This window comes from Scyliorhinus torazame, chromosome 1, assembly GCF_047496885.1.
Source record: "Scyliorhinus torazame isolate Kashiwa2021f chromosome 1, sScyTor2.1, whole genome shotgun sequence".
NCBI lineage: Eukaryota > Metazoa > Chordata > Chondrichthyes > Carcharhiniformes > Scyliorhinidae > Scyliorhinus > Scyliorhinus torazame.
In genome coordinates, this window is record NC_092707.1 from 215,606,076 (window position 1) to 215,627,765 (window position 21,690).

Below are 21,690 nucleotides of genomic sequence, written 5' to 3' on the forward strand. Positions count from 1 at the left end.
GCATGTGTATATGTGTGTGTGTGACAGAGAGAGAGACTGAATGGGCAACAATGCATTAATTTGGGGTAAGTGAACATAAATAACCTCCTTTATGTTTTAACTCACAAATGCTTGTTGCTGAAATTATTTAATTGGAACACACACTCAAAGAGGTAAGAAAACATACTCCTCTTTCCATATAAAACATAATGACCATGGGGGAGAAAGAATACACTATGGCCGTGTTTTGGTGGCCACTTTAGCCACGAGTGCAAATCTATAATGGTCACTAAATCTCATGAGCCAAAGAGGGGAATTGCACTGGCAAGATCTCAGTTTGAGTACTTCCCCACCCCTGCTGGTGATATTGTTATGGGCCAGGGTTTATAGAACCCCAAAGTGTACCATGGAGTTCAACTGACCCTCAACTTTTAATAGATTGTGGTTATGGGGAGCAGACGGGCCTACTTTATCGGTGTGATGCAACAGAGATCTACAATACTTTTGAATTAAAACAATGTTTATTTCTGAAATCAGTTAACACTTGATAAACCCACAGTAAACATCTTAACAACTATCAACACCAATAAATCACCCAAAGAATACAGTACTCTATAAGTAACTCTTAATCTTTCCTTGCAACATCCATAAGACAAAAACAAAACCTTTTTACAGAAAGACATCAGGTTTAACTTCTCTACAGAAACAGGTATTATTTTTAAATCACCAAAGGATCTGGAGACAGTCTTTAGATTGCAGAGAGAGTGAGACTAATACACCTTCTTGCCGTGACTGCAGCTATCCAGCTCTAAAATGAAACTAAACACACCCTGTAGCAGACAGCCCAGCTCCACCCACACTCTGACATCACTACAGTAATAAACATCCATTTCTTAAAGATACACCCACGACAGCTATTTGAAAAACACATATTTCTTAAAGATACTCTCACATGACACCTCCCCGTAAGAAAAAAAAATAAACCATCAACTTCAAGATGGTTTCATTTTTCACCTTTTCACTATCCTTTAAGAAATATGGACAATGAACATACGTTTTTTTTAACAAAACCAAAACACGCAAACATTTAATAATAACATAGTACATTTTTTATTTTCTTCCTCCCACTGGAATCCTTCTCGATTGACAGTCTCTTTGGACAAAAAGATCTCTGCACGATCCATCCATTTCTATATGCCTCGGAATTTCTCTTTAAAGTCAGATATTTTAGTTCAATCTGATCAGAGTCCCTTGTAATTCTCCAACACAGGAGCATTGGTTATCACAGCTTTCAGGCAGTCAAATGCCTGTTGAAACTCCGCTGTCCACTGAAATTTTTGACGCAAGTCCATCAGATGCTTTAAATATTCTTTCCATGTCTGGCTGAAAATTGACAGATCGTTGATGTATACTGCACTATTGGGTAATCATGAAACGACTTTGTTAGTCAACCGTTGAAACGTGGCTGGGGTGTTTTTCATGCCAAATGGCATAACTTTGAACTGGTATATACCATCTGGAGTCACAAAAGCTGAAATCTCCTTCGCCCTTTCGGATAAAGGTACCTGCCAGTATCCTTTAAGTAAATCCAGTTTGGAAATAAAAGCTGATTGTCCCACTCTCTCAATATGGTCCTCCAAACATGGGATACGATAAGAGTCCATTCTTGTAACTGCATTAACCTTTCTATAGTCCACACACAACCGTTGGGTACCGTATGGTTTTGGTCACATCACTATGGGTGGGATTCATTGGCCATTCATTATGCCATTTTTAAGCATACTTTCAATCTCTTTGTAAATTTGTGCCAATTTTAAAGGGTTAAGTCTATATGGATGTTGTTTAATTGGAACAGCATATCCCACATCCACATCATGTATAGCCATTTTAGTGCTTCCCAACTTATCTCCACAAACTTGCCCATGTGATATCAATAACTCTTTCAGGTCAGTCTGTTTTCCCTCTGTTTTCCCTCTGGAAGATAACTCAACAATTTATCCCAATTTTTAAAAACATCCTCGTTTGCAAATTTAATTTGAGGTATTTTAAAATCAAAGTCATCTGGATTTGGTTTGTCACTTTTTCGCTCCTTCCCTTTCAAAGTACCTTTTAAGCCTATTCACATGACACACTCGGTGAGATTTCCTTCTATCTGGCGTTCTTACCACATAGTTCACCTCATTTATTTTCCTTTCAATCTGATAAGGTCCACAAAACCTAGCTTTTAAAAGTTCACCTACCACTGGTAACAATACTAAAACTCTATCTCCACTGGCAAAACTACAAACTTTGGATTTCTTGTCTGCTACCCGTTTCATGACATGTTGTGCAACTTTTAAATGTTGTCGAGCCAATTCACCTGCTCTACTTAATCGTTCCCTAAAATTTGACACGTAATCCAATAATGTAAGTTCCGATTTCTCACTCACCAATTTTTCCTTAATCAATTTAAGTAGTTCTCTTACCTCATGACCAAAAATTAGTTCAAAAGGACTGAATTTGGTTGGCTCATTAGGTGCATCCTTAATTGCAAGCAGTATAAATGGAATTCCTTCATCCCAATCCTCTGGATAATCTTGACAATAAGCCCTCAACATTGTCTTTAATGTCTGATGCCACCTTTCTAACGCTCCATGCGATTCTGGATGGCCGCAGTTGATTTAAATTGTTTTATTCCTAAGCTATCCATAACTTCTTTGAATAACTTGAGGTAAAATTTGTTCCTTGATCCGACTGTATTTCTGTGGGTAGTCCATATCTAGTAAAGAATTTAAGTAACTCCTCCACAGTCTTTTTAGCTGTAATATTGCATACTGGAATGGCTTCTGGAAACCTAGCAGAAACATCCATTACAGTAAAAAGATATTGATTCCCACTTTTTGTTTTAGGAAGCGGTCCTACACAATCAATTAAGACCCTTGTAAAAGGTTGCTCAAATGCTTGAATCGGTATTAAGGACGCTGGATTTAATCACTGCTTGAGGTTTCCCTATCACTTGACATGTGTGACATGATCAACAAAATTTAACTATATCTTTATGTAGTCCAGGCCAATAAAAATGTTTTTGTATTTTAGCTAGAGTTTTCCTTACTCCCAAATGACCTCCCACAGGTGCCTCATGTGCAACTCGCAACACCTCCTGTCTATACCCTACCGGCAATACCACTTGATGAACTTCTGCCAACTTTTCATCTGCCTGCATTTGTAAAGGTCTCCATTTTCTCATCAAGACATCACTTTTACGGGAGTAACACCCTGAATTACACATATTACCACCTTTTCTTGCAATATTCTTCCCAAACTACATAACTCCTCATCTCTTACTATTAAAGATCGACTTCTCCTGTATCTCTTAAAATTGTGACCACTTTACCTGCTCCTCCTGATACTCATGAGTAAACTTTACCCACACAAGTAAATTATTTAAAGACATCTGGCACCTTCTTATCAATCACCTCTTGATCAGGCTGTATAACCTTTTGCACCTCCTTTGCTTCACGTGGGCTTTCCTTTGCCACATTAACAAACCCCACTGTCTTATCGTGTTTTACCACATCATCCTTCCCAGTGCGTTTCTTCAACCACCAACACTGTGACTTTACATGGCCTCGTGTATTACAGTGAAAACATTTGAAACTTTTCATTTCTTTTCCACCCTCCTGGATTGCTTTTTTAACCTAAGGTACACTTCCTTATTATCTCCCATCAGATCTCCTTTACCTCTACCACCTGAGTATTAATCATGTCCCCAGTTTCTATCCCTCACAGGCTGAAACTGATGTCGGAAACCAAGCTTTGATTTATGAACTAATTCATAATCATCTGCCATTTCTGCTGCTAACCTCACAGTTTTAACCCTCTGCTCTTCCACATGAGTTCTCACTACATCAGGAATTGAATTTTTAAAGTCCTCCAAAAGTATAATTTCTGTGAGAGCTTCATACATTTGGTCAATTTTCAACGCCCTTATCCACCGATCAAAATTACTCTGTTTGATAATTTCAAACTCCATGTATGTTTGACCAAATTCTTTCCTTAAATTTCTAAATCTTTGTCTGTAGGCTTCAGGCATGAGTTCATATGCACCGAAGAAGGATTTTTTAACCTCCTCATACGTCCCAGATACCTCCTCTGATAGTGATGCAAACACTTCACTCGCCCTATCTACCAGCGTTGTTTGAATCAGTAAAACCCACATGTCCTGTGGCCAGTTCATCTGTTTAGCTACCTTCTCAAATGAAATGAAAAAGGCTTCTACCTCCTTCTCATCAAACCTTGGCACTGTGTGGACATATTTAAATAGATCCCCACCAAGCCTTTGACTATGACGCTCAAGCTCGTTATCCTCATCACTCTCCTCAGACCGTATGTTTTTCTTTCCATCCGCCAATTTTAACTGACTGTTATGTTTCATGGCCATTTTCTGAAGTTCAAACTCTCTCTCTTTTTCCCTTTCCTCTCACTCCTTTTCTTTTTCCTCTCTATCTCTTTCTCCCTCTTTTTCTTTTTCCTCTCTATCTCTTTCTCTCTCTTTTTCTTTTTCCTCGCTATCTTCTCTTTCTCTCTCTTTTTCATTTTCCTTGATCTGTACCTCCCTTTCTCTTTCTTTTTGTTCTGCTGAGGCTATTTCTTTTGTTCTTTCTTCACTCTCCTTTTCTTTTCCCCTGATCTGTATCTCCCTTTCTCTTTCTTTTTCTCTCATTGCATATTCAAGCTGCTTTAATTCTTTTTCATGTTCAAGTTGCTTTATCTGCAACTGGATCTTTGCCATTTCCAATGAGTCAAACTGTATCTCAGGCAATTTTAAATGCTCAGCGAGCACTGTAAGTACCTCATCTTTTCGCATTCTGTCAGGTAATGTTAACTCCAATGTTTTTGCCAAATCTAAAAGCCTGTTTTTAGTCTCTGTCCGTAAGATACTGCGTGTGATCTTCTCCACCCCAAAAAACCTGAGAGCCTCTTAAAGAGCCATTGACCACAACACACGTCCTACATCAACTGGAATATCACACCTGAAAAGCACCCACAATATGCTCACCCCTTACTGTCTTTAAGTTCACTCAGCCAATCCAATAGATAGACTTTTATCCTGGACGAGCCCCCAATTTGTTATGGGCCAGGGTTTAGAGAACCCCAAACACTTTTTGGGATTGTGGTTATGGGGAGCACACGGGCCTACTTTATAGGTGTGATTCAACAGATACCTACAAAAATGAAATTAAAACAATATTTATTTATGAAACCAGTCAACACTTTATAAACCCACAGTAAACTTCTTAACAACTATCAACACCAATAAAGCCCCCAAAGAATACAGTACTCTCGAAGTAACTCTTAATCTTTCCTTGCAACATCCATAAGACAAAAAAAAACCTTTTTACAGAAAGACATCAAGTTTAAATTCTCTACTGAAACAGGTATTATTTTTAAATCACCAAAGGATCTGGAGACAGTCTTTAAATTGCAGAGTGAGAGGCTAATACACCTTCTTGATGTGACTGCAGCTATCCAGCTCTAAAACAAAACTAAACACACCCTGTAGAAGACTGCCCAAAGTAAAAGTAAAAGCAGACAGACAGCCCAGCTCCACCCACACTGTGACATCACTGCAGTAATAAACAACCATTTCTTAAAGATATACCCACTACAGCTGTTTGAAGAACACCCATTTCTTATAGGCACTCTCACATGACAATATAATCAGGTTCATGCCCAGAAAGAGTGTAATCCTGATAACAATACTTGAATATAATTTTACATATTATTAAAGGGCTTTATGCCGTAGCTTCTGACCATAGCGCATCTTCCCCCTGCTCTGGCATTGTGACATCAGGCTGGCACGAATCACTGCTGGTTTTCAAAAGTGAAACTAGCCGCACCCTGTAGCTGCAAGCCCAAAGCGACAGTAAAAGCTGACAGACAGCCCAGCTCCACCCACACTCTGACATCACTGCAGTAATAAACACCCATTTCTGAAAGGTACACCCACTACAGTTATTCTATAAAAAACACCCATTTCTTAAAGGCACTCTCACCCTCAAAATAAGGGGAAGTAGATTTAGGACTGAGCTTAGGAGGAACTTCTTCACCCAAAGGGTTGTGAATCTATGGAATTCCTTGCCCAGTGAAGCAGTTGAGGCTCCTTCATTAAATGTTTTTAAGATAAAGATAGATAGTTTTTTGAAGAATAAAGGGATTAAGGGTTATGGTGTTCGGGCCGGAAAGTGGAGCTGAGTCCACAAAAGATCAGTCATGATCTCATTGAATGGCGGAGCAGGCTCGAGTGGCCAGATGGCCTACTCCTGCTCCTAGTTCTTATGTTCTTATGACAGTAGGGTGCTCTCCCAGAGGGTCGGTGCAAACTTGATGGACTGAATGGCCTTCTTTTGCACTGTAGAGATTTTATGGTTCTATAGTTTAGGTAGTAAGTTTAAGTTTTTTCCTTTTATTTAAGAACTGTTAATTGTAAGTCTATTTCTCTTGGGTTAATGTCGTTAATTCTGTGTTTAAATTGAAGTTTGTTTTAACATAAAAGATACCTATTGGTCAGAGTCATCACTCCTGGGGTGAAGTATCCTTTCCTCACAGTTTTATAAAGTAAGAATATTTGTTTGGAGCCTGGCCTGGTATCCTAACATTAGTAGAGGCATTAGATATGGGTTTGGTGCTTATCTAATACACTGAAGGAAATCCTATACCAGGGGCAATATGTGAAACATTTCCCTGTTGTGTGCTATGTGGATAACTTTCCTCTTTGGGAAAATATTCTTTCAACCAAGGGTGTCACTAAGAAAAGGTTGAGGATTTGTATAAAGGGCGGAATCTTTCATTGTTTTGGCTTGGTGTTCTTTTGGGTGAGAAAACCAGAGATTAGCCTATCAGTGGCATCGGCGAGAGTTTGTATCGTATTTTTAGGCACTTTGAAAAAAATATTTTACGCAAATTTCACACAGTGCCTATGGTAGGCTGACTCTGTTTTGCCCACTCTGGTATCACTTGAGCTCTTCCATTCGGGAACTACTCCATTTGAAAGCCTCCCCAGCACTTGTTCCAAGGCCAATCAGGAGGATGACTATGAGGAGTACAGCTCCAATGTTTTTCAGAAGGAGCATTCACCAGAATACTGGATGGGGTTGAGCAGAGGCAGGACATCCTGTAGTGTAAAGCAGGCACCAAGGCAACCCTCAAGGTCACCAACTCCACATGGGAGGCGCTGGCAGCACTGGCCAGCTCACTGCACAAGAAGACGGGCATCCAGTACATGAAGAAGGTGAATGTTCTCCTTTCTAAACCCAGGATAAGTCACTCTTCTCATTTCTCAACACTCACCCACTTGCACACCCATCACACATCTACTGGGAGCTCACTCACTGCCACCTCACAGGACCCCACCACTCACCCTCCCACAAGTTTCCTCCTCTCCCCCATGGTATCTCATTAAATCCCACCTCCCAATCATCAACAACACATGGCATCCTTACCATCTGACCCAGCATGCGTCCTGTTTACATTCTCACCACCTGTCTCCTTGCAGGACAGCACGCTCACAATAAAAAGGGGAGAGCACAGACAGGCAGAGGAATGCCTAAACTGAAAATCCTCTTGCCGTTGAAGGAGATAACCCTTCAGCTTGTCAGGGAGGAAGAGGATCCAGTGCCGAGGGCGAGGTGAGGGGAAGAGAGCCTCAATACATGCATCCATCTGGCCAACCTTATGTGAGTATCCTCTCTACTATCCTTATGCCCCAGACATGCATTAATGCCATCTCCCTTTGCTTGCAGAAAAATCAATGGAGCAGTCCAGTCCATCCATAAGTGTGGCCTTGAGACCAACCAGAACAGCTCTGAAGAATTCTGAGAAGTTCCCATGGAGGAGGCATTACTGCTGTCACGTGCAACGTAGCAGAGATTTACACCAGCAACGCAGAGATTTACACCGCGGTGGTCTAGCTTCCAGTGAGCTAACTGGTGAACACCTCACTTCTGATGATCCACAGCAGGCGGAGGCAGGTATGGCCCTGGGGTCTGGCACTCGGAGGATTACTGGAGTTGAGGACTCTGCTGAGTCCCAGTCAGATGACATACCTCAGCTCCTGGAGCTCCAAAGGCAAAGTCAGGAACATCAGGAAGGGAGGGCCGACACACTCTTCAGATTGCAACGTCGACTCGAGGAGTCCCGTCGCCTTATGCCCGAGGAGATCATTCAGACACTCCGAGGCAACCAGGCCAACACTGCAAGGGTGGCATCAGCAGTTGATACCTTGGTGCAGGACATTCACTGCATGATTCAGACCATCACCTCCCTGGTGCAGGCACTTGTGGGCATCCACGAGTGCCAGAGCCACAGGATGGCGGGGCTTCTGGATTTCCCTACAGCTGCCCTTCTATCCCATGGAGGAACCCAGAGTTCCGGGGAAGCTCTCATAGGGAGGGGGAGAAGCTGGTGCATAGCCTGGTGCCTTCCACCCAGGAGACTCGAGTGGTGTCCAACCCATCCTGTGATCGACACAGCTCCATTCCCACATTTCGAACAGGGTGGCACCACCACACCCATGCTGCCCAAAGTCAGGCCAGGCCCTTCAAGTGTCAGCCCTCCAGAGGACACCAGCCAAAGTCATCTCAAACAACAGGGTGTGACAGCAGGCTGCCTCCACCTGAACCGTGGATCCTGGGGAAACAGCAAGACGTAGCGACAGGTTTAGGAAGGTTACAAAATGTTATTTGCACAGCATGGATGGGGATATTGTTAGCCACTTGTACGCAGCGGGCACGTAAGTAAGTGAGCACCTCTGTAATGTATTGAACCGAAGTACTTTATCCCTTTTAGTGCCTCCCTGCTTCATAACCTGCCACAAACACAGAGGCTGCCACATTAAGACTGGATGCTGCTAAACAGCTTCATCTCCATCTCGTACCTGCGAGGATGTCAGCCCACTGGCTGGCATTCCCTCACAAAAACAAGACATATTCATGCCAGTGTCACCCCGGCCACGGGTAACTCCCACCTCCTCTATGTTCAACCACACCACTCAACCCAGTCATTGGCGAAAGACCCCCAGCAGGTCGGAGAATGGCCGTTGGCCGCCGTGAATCCCGCCCCCGCTGGTTGCCGAAGTCTCCGAAGGGAGAAAAGTCGGCAGGGCGTTAATGGCGCCGCAGACGTCGGAGAATGGCACGGGTGTGCGCAAGGCAGCCGATTTTGGGACTGCCGATATTCTCCCGTCCGGATGGGCCGAAGTCCCGTCGACGTGATGACCGGTGTCGTCGACGTAAATCAAACCTCCTTTTAATCGGCGTCAACCTGTGCTCCAGGTTCACGCCGACCAGCGTGGAGGTGAGTGACGGCCTGGGGGGTTGGCCGCTGGGCAGGCGATGGCGTGGCCGCAGTCTGAATGTGTGGGGAGAGGTGTGTCTAGGGTTGTGTGTGTGTGTGTGCGGTTGGGGGGGGGTGGTTAGAGTGGGCTGGGCTCCGGGAGAGTGCCGGGAGGGGGGTCAGTGCCGGGGAGGAGGATGGGGGGTCCGTGCCGGGGAGGGGGATTGGGGGGGGGGGTCCGTGCCGGGGAGGGGGATGGGGTGGGGCCCGTGCCGGGGAGGGGGATGGGGGGTCCGTGCCGGGGAGGGGAATGGGGGGCACGTGCCGGGGAGGAGGATGGGGGGTCCGTGCCGGGGAGGGGAAGTGGTGGTCCGTGCCGGGGAGGGGGATGGGGGGCCCGTGCCGGGGAGGAGGATGGGGGGCCCGTGCCGGGGAGGGGAATGGGGGGCCCGTGCCGGGGAGGGGAATGGGGGGCCCGTGCCGGGGAGGGGGATGGGGAGGGTCCCTGCCGGGGAGGGGGCTGGGGGGCCCGTGCAGGGGAGGGGGAGTGGGATGGGGGGCCCGTGCCGGGGAGGGGGATGTGGGGGGCCTGTTGCCGGGGAGGGGGATGGGGGGGGGGTCCGTGCCGGGGAGGGGGATGGGGGGCCCGTGCCGGGAGGGGGATGGGGAACCCGTGCCGGGGAGGGGGATGGGGGCGGGGAGGGGTCCGTGCCGGGGAGGGGGATGCGAGGGCAAGTGAGTTGGTCCACCTGGCCAGGTGCCAGCCTCCAACAGTTGGACCCATGCGGTCCATGCCACCTGGCTGGGGGGAGGAGGGGATATGGGCAATGATGACATGTCGTCGTTCCCCCCCCCCCACCAGGCCGTCATGTTTTCAGATCATCCAGCGATGTTGGCCGCCGTGGCGGCAGCCGCTAATGTCTATGTTGCCCTGGATGAGGAGGAGGAGCATGCCAGAGAGGCGGCGCAGGCTGCCGCAGAGGGGCAGGCGGCAGCCGCCCAGGCTGGAGGGACACCTGACCGACAGGACAAGGAGCGGGAGGAGGACGTCGCGGCCGCACGGCAACGGAGGCACCCGAGGGCGCCCCGTGTGTACCGGCCCCGGCAGTCATACCAGGACCTCACAGACCGGGAATGCAGGAGGAGACTCCGGATGAGGCGGGAAACCGTGGCACACATCTGCCACCTGCTGGCACACCTGTCACCGCGTGGCACTGGCGGGGGACACCCTCTCCCCGTGTCCGTCAAGGTTACGGTGGCCCTGAACTTTTATGCAACGGGGTCATTCCAGGCACCGAGTGGGGACCTGTCCGGCATATCGCAGACATCGGTGCATCGGTGCATCCGGGCAGTGACAGATGCCCTATATGCCGTGGCGCACCGCTACATTCGCTTCCCTGTGGGCCGGGCCAGCCAAGATGCCCGGGCCGTGGGCTTCTCTGCCGTGGCCGGGTTCCCGATGGTCCAGGGCGCGATTGATGGGATGCACGTCGCCGTGCGGCCACCTGCAGATAACAGGGCCGTGTTCACCAATAGGAAGGGGACCTATTCGATGAACATACAGGTGGTCTGCGACCACCGCATGATGATCCTGCACGTCTGCGCCCGTTACCCAGGCAGTGTACACGACTCATATGTGTTGACGCGGTCATCCATCCCCGGCATGTACGAGGGACGCCATCCCCGGCTGAGGGGCTGGTTGCTGGGCGACAGGGGCTTCCCATTGCGATCGTGGCTGATGACGCCTGTATGGAGACCACGCAATGAGGCGGAGAACCGCTACAATGATGCCCATGTAGTGACAAGGGGAGTGATAGAGAGGTGCTTTGGCGTGCTGAAGATGTGTTTCAGGTGCCTAGACCTCTCTGGGGGCGCCCTCCAGTATCGGTCAGAAAGGGTCGGCCGCATCATTGTGGTGTGCTGCGTCCTGCACAACATAGCCCAACAGAGGGGCTATGTGCCGCAGGCAGAGGAGGGCGGAGTGGAGGAGCAGCAGGAAGAGGCGCAGTCCTCCCCAGATGAGGGGGATGGGGGCAATGGTCAGGGCAGACGGGCTAGACACAGGCGGGTGGCTGTCCACCGTTACCGGCTGGCCCAGCGGGCACGGGACAGGCTGATAGCCGCCCGCTTCACTGACTAGATGGGCATGGGAATCGGGTAGTATGGCCACAGACCGCACACCATGGCAACAGACGACCACCCACACCCTCCACCCATCCACCCACCCACCCAGCACCCTCACCCCCCTCCCCAACCCCACCCACCCCACCCGCATGCACCCCACCCCACCCATTGCCGATCCACCTGCGGCACAATGGCCGGGCTCACACAGTTGCGGGTGGACGCGTGTCTATTGCAGGCCATGGAGGATGATGACAACCCGCCCTGCGATGAGCTCCTGGCTCCACATCATTGGACTATGTCTGACCCATGGCCACAGTACCGCCATCCACCCGGACCATCCCTGCATGCGGCTGTGACACTGCAGCGCACGGTCCCGTCCTCTGCCCGGGGGATGTTGATGGCGGCCCAGGGGGAAGGGGGCAGACTCACCTGGGGCTGAGGTAAGACCACCCCTCACACACACACTTGCGCTCAACGTACATGACACCCCCACACGCTTTGGACAGAGCACAAAGGCAGCTTCTGTAGGTGTAACATTGACTTTAATAACCAAAGGAGTTCATGCACGTGCCCTAGCCCCTAAAACTCATCTGTGCCCTGCACCCGTGCCAACTTACTCAGTGTCTAATTGTTTGGCCTTACGGGCCCTTTGACTACGTCTACGTGGTTCCCCAGACGGTACAGCAGAACTGGAGGTGGACTCCTGTGATTCCTGCCCTCTGACACGGGATCCCTTTGGCGGCCGTTTCCTGGGGAGTCCTAGCCTAGATGGGCCAGGCTGCGGCCCGGGCGACTGGGATGGCGAGCTGCAAGCCTGTCCTGCCCGTTGCCCACCCGATGCACCTGGGACGGAAGGGGGGGAGTCTGAGGTGTCGCGGTGTACCAGGACCTCCCCTACAGGGGGACCCGGGACGGACCACACCACCTCCTCCTCCCTCGGGGTGCCCGATGGCCCCCAGGCCTCTACATGGGTGGGGGATGCGAACGGACTGGCCATCCGACGCCCCCTTGACATCTGGCGCTGCCAGTCCTGGAGGCCCGTGCTGGTATCGACGGGAGTCTGCAGGTTTGCAGCCATGGAGCCCAGGGGATTGGCAAATCCTGTCTGTGACTGTGCGACGCCGGCTCGCACATGGCCACTGGCGCCGATGCCCTCAGCGATGGCCTGCAGAGACTGGGCCATGGCCTGCTGAGACTGGGCCATGGCCTGCTGAGACTGGGCCATTGACTGCTGAGACTGGGCTATGGCCTGCTGAGACTGGGCCATGGCCTGCAGAGACTGGCCCATGGCGTTGAGCGCCTCTGCCATCTGGCGCTGGCACTGGCTCATGGCCTCCTGTGAGAGGGCAGCCATGTCCTGGGCCACAGACGCCACCTGGAAAGCCCCAGGCCTTGCAAACCGTTCCCCATGTCTGACACCGTCGCACCCATTGCCTCCACCGCGGACGCCACCCGTGCGGTGTCGGCCTGGGTGGCACGTATGACCGGCACCACTCCCAGCTCCTGGACGCGGGTGGATTCCTCCACCTGCGACTGCAGCCGCCGCAAGCCGGCCGTCACCCTCTTCGCTCGTCTCCGGGTCGGTGGTTGCATCGGATCTATGTGTGGGTGTGGTAACTCCAGGAACCCGGGATCCAACTGGGCGGCAGATGTTCGCTTGGGCTGGGCTGCCCTCCGACCGCCCGGCCCCTCTGCTGCTCCTACCTCCACCTGCTGTACCGGGACGGCTGTGTTGTGCGCAACAGTGAGTGTACCAGACGCCTCATCACTAAAGTGCCCAACCGAGGTGAGTGTTTCTGCGATGGTGGAGGGTGTTGGTGACAGCAGTGGCGTTGTGTCGTGCTCTTCGTCCCACTCTGAGTCCATGGCACTTTGGGGTGGGGGTTCGTCTCCACCCATCCACTCTGTGTCACTGTCCGGTATTTCGTCTTACTGGGTAGTGCTGTCCCGGGTAGGGGTGTCCCGGGTAGGGGTGTCCTGGGTAGGGGTGTCCTGGGTAGGGGTGTCCTGGCTCGGCTGTGGCGGGGGCCTGTGGCTGCCCCTCTCGTCGCTGGGTGGCACACGCCTGCGTCGTCGCACCCGCACGTCTCTCCGTCTCCCGTGGTCTCCAAGGGGCATCCTGCGGGCGTCGCATTCCGGAGGGTCCGGGTCTCTCCGTCTCCCGTGGCCTCCGAGGGGCATCCTGCGGGTGGTCTGCATCTGCGGGGATGGGTGCCTCGACGTTTGCTCCTGCGATACACAATGAAGCATGCATGGTTAGACACGCAGGCAGTGATCAGGTGGTATGGGGGAGGGGGATATAGGGGAGGGGGGATATGGGGACGGGCTGTCGGTGGCTCACTTGCTAGTATGCCCCCGACCTCTGCATCAGCAACCTCCCGGTCCTCAGGTCCGCCAGCCAGTTCCAGGGCCCTTTCCTCGTGTTCGGTCAGTGGCCCCTCATCAGCTGGGCCTCCTCCAGTCCTCACATGCTCCCTGGTGTTGTGTGCCCGTTTCTCCTGTGGCGGGGGCGGGGGGGGGGAGGGGGTGGTGGCAGGGGTAAAAGGCAACAGTGTTAGGCAGGTTAGGGGGAATGCATGCCATCGGTTGCGCGTGTATTGCAGAGGTTAAGGTTAGGGCTGGATTCACTTGGGGATATGGGGGAGAGGGGATATGGGGGATATGGGGGAGGGGGGATATGGGGGATATGGGGAGGGGGGATATGGGGATATGGGGAGGGGGGATATGGGGCAGGGGGGATATGGGGGAGGGGGGATAGGGGGGATATGGGGAGGGGGGATATGGGGGAGGGGGGATATGGGGGATGTGGGGCAGGGGGGATATGGGGGAGGGGGGATATGGGGGATATGGGGAGGGGGGATATGGGGAGGGGGGATATGGGGGAGGGGGGATATGGGGGAGGGGGGATATGGGGGATATGGGGGAGAGGGATATGGGGGAGGGGGGGGATATGGGGAGGGGGGATATGGGTGATATGGGGGAGGGGGGATATGAGGAGGGGGGATATGGGGTTATGGGGAGGGGGGATATGGGGAGGGGGGATATGGGGAGGGGGATATGGGGGACGGGCGATATGGGGGAGGGGCGATATGGGGGAGGGGGAATATGGGGGAGGGGGGATATGGGGGGGGGATATGTGGGAGGGGGGATATGGGGAGGGGGAATATGGGGGATATGGGGGAGGGGGGATATGGAGGAGGGGGTGTATGGGGGATATGTGGGAGGGGGGGTTATGTGGAGGGGGTATATGGGGAGGGGGGATATGGGGAGGGGGGATATGGGGAGGGGGATATGGGGAGGGGGGGATATGGGGAGGGGGGATATGGGGAGGGGGGATATGGGGAGGGGGGATATGGGGAGGGGGGATATGGATATCGGGCGGGGGGGGCTCACCCTGCCAGGTCTGACGAGGTCGTTCACCTTCTTGTGGCACTGGGTGCCTGTCCGTGGTGTCAGGGCCGCAGCGGTGACGGCCTCTGCCACCTCCCTCCACAGACGCCGGCTGTGGCGTGGGGCAACTCTGCGGCTGTGCCCGGGATACAGGACCTCCCTCCTCTGCTCCACCGCGTCCAGGAGCGCCTCCACATCCCGTGACTGGAACTTCGGGGCTGTGCGGCGTCCGGCCATCCAGTCGGGTGTTCCGCTCGGGTGTTCCGGCCGGGTGGGGGGGGAGCAGCGCGTCGTTATGAGCCGTCACACCATGCGGCGTGTATGACGCTGCACGGCGTGAACCACGTGAGCAAGCGCGGATCCCGTCACGTCGCTGCTAGCCCATTTCGGGCCGGAGATGTCGCGACAATTTTTGCGGCGTGACGCAAGTCGGATTTGCGCCGTTTTTTGCGCCGATCGGCGGACTTTGCGCCGATAACGGAGAATTTCGCCCCTGATCTCAGCACAAGGAACCCAGCGGCTACACCATTGTGAAAGCCGTACCTCTGGCACCAGAGATACAGATTCTCAGGGGTACCCCTAACTAAGGTGGCAGCTGCATCAGAACAGATGGCTCTGTCCGTGTTTCATTGCTTTGATGTTAATCTGGTCGCTGGGAGTTTACGGGTTCCCTTCAGCTGGACAGGAGTCAAACGTTCACAGTAGATATTTGAGGACAAATGTTGTTTTCTCACTGCAAGTTATCATCATCCTCCTGCATTGTTTGCACTCAGGGCAATCACACCCTTCCCATGGCAGGAGCAATATCAGGGCTGTGGTCGCACTGCCACCAGATAGTGAGGAAGGAACACCTTCCATGATGGGACATCGGTGCCCACCTAATCTTGGTCATCAGTGAAGTGTGAAGGTACCATGGCATCCCGAGCTCTTCTCCCCATTCGGGTCAGATGGCCTTCGAATCATAGAATCCCTACAGAGCAGAAGGAGGCCATTTTGTCTAATGAATCTGCACCGACTCTCAGAAAGCCCAACACCCCCCCCCCCCCCCCCACACCTTATTCCTGTAACCCCACCAAACCTTTGGAGACTGAGGGGAAACTTGGCATGGCCAATCCAATTTTCGGATTGTGGGAGGAAACCTAGGCACCCAGAGGAAACCCATGCAGACATGGGGAGAATGTGCAAACTCCATATAGACAGTAACCCAAGGTTGGAATCGAACCTGGGTCCCTGCCGCTGTGGAGCAGCAGTGTTAACCATTGAGCCACCATGTCTGCCTCCTCCAGGGGTTCCCACCCCGGCACGCTCCTCAGCGTCCTGCTCATCAGAGGAGATGTGCTGCTCGTCCATCTCCTCCTCTGCCAGCTCCTTGCCCTGTTGCAGTACCAGGTTGTGGAGTGTGCAGCACACGACAAAGTGCACAAAACCCTCTGGGCGGCTCCACCTGACCGGTCCTCGCACCGAAATCACACCTTCAGGATGCGGATCATCTGCTCTACCAAAGTTTCAGCATGTGCCTCCTTGTAATGCGTCTTTGCCGCACTTTGTGGTCTCTTCATAGGTGTCATCAGGTACCTCTTGTCCTGGAGGGATCAATCTTGTAGCCACTGTGCTCCCTCAAATAACTCTGATATCTGAGAGCGGTCAAGGATGTACCTGTCGTGCATACTCCCCAGGAACTTGGCACACACCTGATCTTGGCATGGTCGCAGTCTATCTGAACATTCAGGGAATGGAAGCCCTTACAGTTTATGAAGAGGACACCTTGACATCACTGGAAATGGAGAGTCACATATGTACAGTCAATGGCTCCCAGCAGTCAAACCCCTGGATCTGCAGTCAACCCACATTGGAACCCATGCTCAATTCCCTCCGGATCTGCAGTCAACTCCCCCCCCCCCCCCCCCCCCCTCTCCCCGCACTCCACTGGACCCACAGTCAACTTCCCCCACTCTGGACCCAAGCTCAAAGGTGCAGGTGTTGAGGTAGAGGTGCTGGGTACAGATATAGTTGTAGAGGTGTTGATCCAGAGATATGTTTGGGTGTAGGTGTTGGTGTAGAGGTGTTGATGTAGATGTGTTGGGACACAGTTGTTTATGTAGAGATATTGGGTCACAGGTGTTGCTGTAGAGGTGTTGATGTAGAGCTGCTGGGTGCAGGTGTTGTTGTAGAGGTGCCGAGCCAGAGATGTTGGTTGTAGGTGTTTGGGTGGAGGTGTTGATGTCGAGGTGTTGACATACAGCTGTTGTGGCACAGGTGTTGATATACAGGTGTTGACGTACAACTAATGGGGTACAAGTGTTGATGTAGAGATGTGGATGTAAATTTGTTAGGATACAGTTGATGATGTAGAGATAATTAGGCACAGGTGTTGGTGTAGAGGTGCTAAATACAGGTATTGAGCTATAGGTGTTGAAGTAGAGGTATTGGGGTACAGGTGTTGATGTAGAGGTATAAGGGTAAAGAGTGTTGGGGTACAGGGGTTGGGGAACAGGTTGTAACATTCTAATGCCAGTGTATTGCAATGATTGAGTCAGTGCACCAGAGAACGTCTAGTTCGTGGCTAGTTAAGATTTATTTAAATTACAATAATGTGGGAAGGAAAACAACACTAATGCTACTAACGAACTGTAAACTGTTAACAACTAGAGTACGAGAGCTAATACAAAACACGACTATCCACGATGACTCCAAACTCCAGACTCCCCGAGATTGCAGTGTCATGTGTGTAATTCTACTGCCACCTGCTGGTTGGAGGCCTAACGTACAGAATTGCTTATGCATATCATTACATCCTCTTTCCTTTAGATTTTAACGAAAGTAGAACACACATTATTTCAACCAATTATCATACATATGATATAAAGCATAACAATTCAGATTATTTACAACTACAGTGTCCACTACAGATTCAGTCTGTCAGGCTTATTTCGAATTCTCATTAACCTTCTAAGCTTTTGCTGATCTGCCAAATCTGCTTGATATTCTGGTGGCTCTGAAGATGCTTCTGTTGGAACTGCATTACTCTGTGCATCTTTAGGTTGTACACTTGATTCTTGTTCAGGTTTCGTTGGTTTGGATAGACAGAAGTTTTCACACATCGTCTGCTGACAGTGTAGTAACGGGTTGTGAATTTTTAATAAAGCTCTTCTGTTTCTCCTGAGTACCTGTCCTTGTTCTGTGATGACTGTGTAGGATCTTAGACCTAACATCTGTATCACTTCTGCACACTTTGACCAGCCATCAGGATCCTCCACCCTTACGATATCATTGTGTTCTGAAGGTTGTAGAGACCTGGTTGACCTGTCATAGTATCTCTTCGGCTTCCTCTTTGAGACTGTAGTTGATGTTTTATTTTGTGACTTGCTTGTTGATTTGAAAGACATGGCAACTTTGTTCTTATCTTCCTGCTCATCAGTAATTGTGATGGTGATAAACCATTGCTCAAAGGTGATCACTGAGCAATGCCAGATATGGAGCATCCTGGCTGTCCATCGATTTGTTTAGTAATTGTTTTATTATTTGCACACCTTTCTGTGCCTTTCCATTTGACTGAGGATATAAAAGACTGGGTGTGACGTGCTTGAAGCCGTACTTCTGTGCAAATTCCCTCCATTCCTGACAACTGAGACATGGACCATTGTCACTCATGACAACCTGTGGAATGCTATGACGAGCAAAGATATTATGCATTATAACACATCTGGCCGCCGAACTGGATAACTGCCACTTCAAGAAAATTGGAAAAGTAATCTACGACCAGTAAATACTCTTTCCCTTTGAGATAAAACAAGTCGATCCCTACTTTCTGCCATGGAAGTGTGACCATGTCGTCCATCTGCACTGGTTCTTTCATTTGTCTCTGTTGGAATTTTTGACATGTCGTGTATTCCTCTGCCATCCTTGTTATCCTTGTTGATCCATGGCCAATATATTAAGTCTCCTGCTCGCCTTTTGCACTTTTCAATTCCGAGGTGGCCCTCATGAATATTTTGTAAAACTTTGGCTCGCAGAGACTGTGGCATTTTAAATCTTTGTTGCCTTAGTAGGAATCCATTAGCTGCACTTACTTCTGCTCTGATGCTGTGGTACTTTGAACATGACCCTTTTGGCCATCCCTCCTTGAGATTCTTGATTATCATTGGCAGAAATTCATCGTTTTTGGTTTCTGCCATTATTAGTTCAGATTTTTCATCAGACACCAGCAGTGACTCTGTTATCATATTGACATGCACTTGCACATCTTTGATGTGTTGGGTGCTCTGGATCACAAACAGGTCACCAACACTGGAAGTGGTGCAACTCTATTTTATTATAAGGTTAACTATATTAACATACTTGAACTGTGGGTAATTGCAATACCAGCTTTAACTGTTGACCCTTGCCTAGTCCTAACCAGGTGATGCACTCAGCACATGGTGAATGTCTGTGTTGCAGGCTGTGAGCTCTGTGCTCCTAGCTGGCTGCTACTAGAATCAGCGGGAACTCTCCTGTCCTCTGTCTTTATAGTGCGTGTGCTCTCATTGGTGATTGGTTGCGGTGTTGTGTATGCTGATTGGTCCCACTGCATGTCCATCAGTGTGTGTGTGTGTGTCTGCGCCATGATATACTGGTGTATATTATGACATCCCACGTTTTATATAAAGAATATGTGCCTGTGTGACAATAAATATCGTGTAGTGAATGTACCTGACTATGTGTGTGCATATTAGAATATAGAACATAGAACATAGAAAAATACAGCACAGAACAGGCCCTTCGGCCCATGATGTTGTGCCGAACCTTTGTCCTAGATTAATCATAGATTATCATAGAATTTACAGTGCAGAAGGAGGCCATTTGGCCCATTGAGTCTGGAAAGAGCACCCTACCCAAGGTCAACACCTCCACCCAACACTAAGGGCAATGTTGGACATAAGGGCAATTTATCATGGCCAATCCACCTAACCTGCACATCTTTGGACTGTGGGAGGAAACCGGAGCACCCGGAGGAAACCCACGCACACACGGGGAGGATGTGCAGACTCCGCACAGACAGTTGTTGCTCTTTTTAACCTTAGTCTATTTGCTCTGTTTAGGTCACCTTTGCTCATGAGTCGCCAGGTATCTTTATGATTACCGCCACGTGGTTCAAGTTCAGGTTATGATTAATAACACAGCACACCGCTTAGTAAGGATTAAAACAACGGTCATTTATTACATACAACAAGCAATATTAATACCCTAATACTACTTTCTATATAATAAACCTATCACTACTGGCCAATACTTAACTTAGGACGAGCCCACCAGGTCAGGGAAACAAATGGCTTGTCCAATCAAATCTGGCCCGCGGGATTCAAAAGGCTGCTACAGGTCGGTGGCTAGGTGTCTCTACCGGATAGCGATCATTGGATTCAAACTTACACTTGCCGGTGGCTGGTCTTGCGAAGGTCTCGAGCAGGCGAAGATGAGAGAGAGAGAGATCTGAATTTGGACCTTCACTTTTATAGGGCCCAAGGGCTTCCTGCCTCCCGGGGCGGCCCTTGACCCTGAGTCCCAAGTGATTGGATTCTGTCCCCAATCTCTGGGGTCGATGTGTCCAATGGTGAGGCGATTCCTCGATCGGGGGGTGGTCGCTCACCTGTCTTTGTTTCGGCCACTGCAGGCGCCGACAGGTCTGGCCCGGTATTCAATTGCTAATATGTTGCAATTGTTCCCGGGGATAGCAGATTTAACTGTGGATGTCTGAGCTGATTAGGTGTAAACAGTCCTGAATGCAACTGCGGATACCTGGGTTGATGGGCTGTTGATAGCCCTGTGTATCGATCTGGGCTAACTTCCCAGAGCCGAATATGCAAAACTGTCTGCAGCTGCCTGCTTGTGTCTTCTTGGCTGCTTTTCCCAGCAGTCTTTCGGGTTAGCCGTTTTAAACTGGGTTTTGGCCAGATTAATCGGAACGCAGCCATTTTTCATGGCTACACAGTGGCCCAAGCCGGAATTGAACCTGGGACCCTGGTGCTGTGAAGCAATTGTGCTATCCACAATGCTACCATGCTGCCCTTAAGAACAAATTAATTTACACTATATCATTCTACCGTAATCCATGTACCTATCCAATAGCTGCTTGAAGGTCCCTAATGTTTCTGACTCAACTACTTCCACAGGCAGTGCATTCCATGCCCCCACTACTCTCTGGGTAAAGAACCTACCTTTGACATTCCCCCCTATATCTTCCACCATTCACCTTAAATTTAAGTCCCCTTGCAATGGTTTGTTCCACCCGGGGAAAAAGTCTCTATCTATTCCCCTGATCATCTTACAAACCTCTATCAAGTCGCCCCTCATCCTTCTCCGTTCTAATGAGAAAAGGCCTAGCACCCTCAACCTTTCCTCGTAAGACCTACTCTCCATTCCAGGCAACATCCTGGTAAATCTTCTTTGCACCTTTTCCAAAGCTTCCACATCCTTCCTAAAATGAGGCGACCAGAACTCCGAGCTGGCTGCTACTAGAATGAACGGGAACTCTCCTGTCCCCTGTCTTTATAGTGCGTGTGCTCTCACTGGTGATTGGCCGCGGTGTTGTGTATGCTGATTGGTCCCACTGCATGTTCATCAGTGTGTGTGTGTGTGTGTGTCTGCACAATAATATACTGGTGTATATTGTTGCTCGTTTTAGCCTTAGTTTATTTGCTCTAATTCTGTCACCTTTGCTCATGAGTCGCCAGGTATCTTTCTGATACCGCCACGTGGTTCAAGTCCAAGTAATGATTAATAATGCAACACACCGCTTAGTAAGAGTTAAATCAACGCTCATTTATTACATACAGCAATTAATACTTATACAATAATTCTACTTCTCAACTACTACCTATCACTAAAGGCCAATACTTAACTTTGGAAATG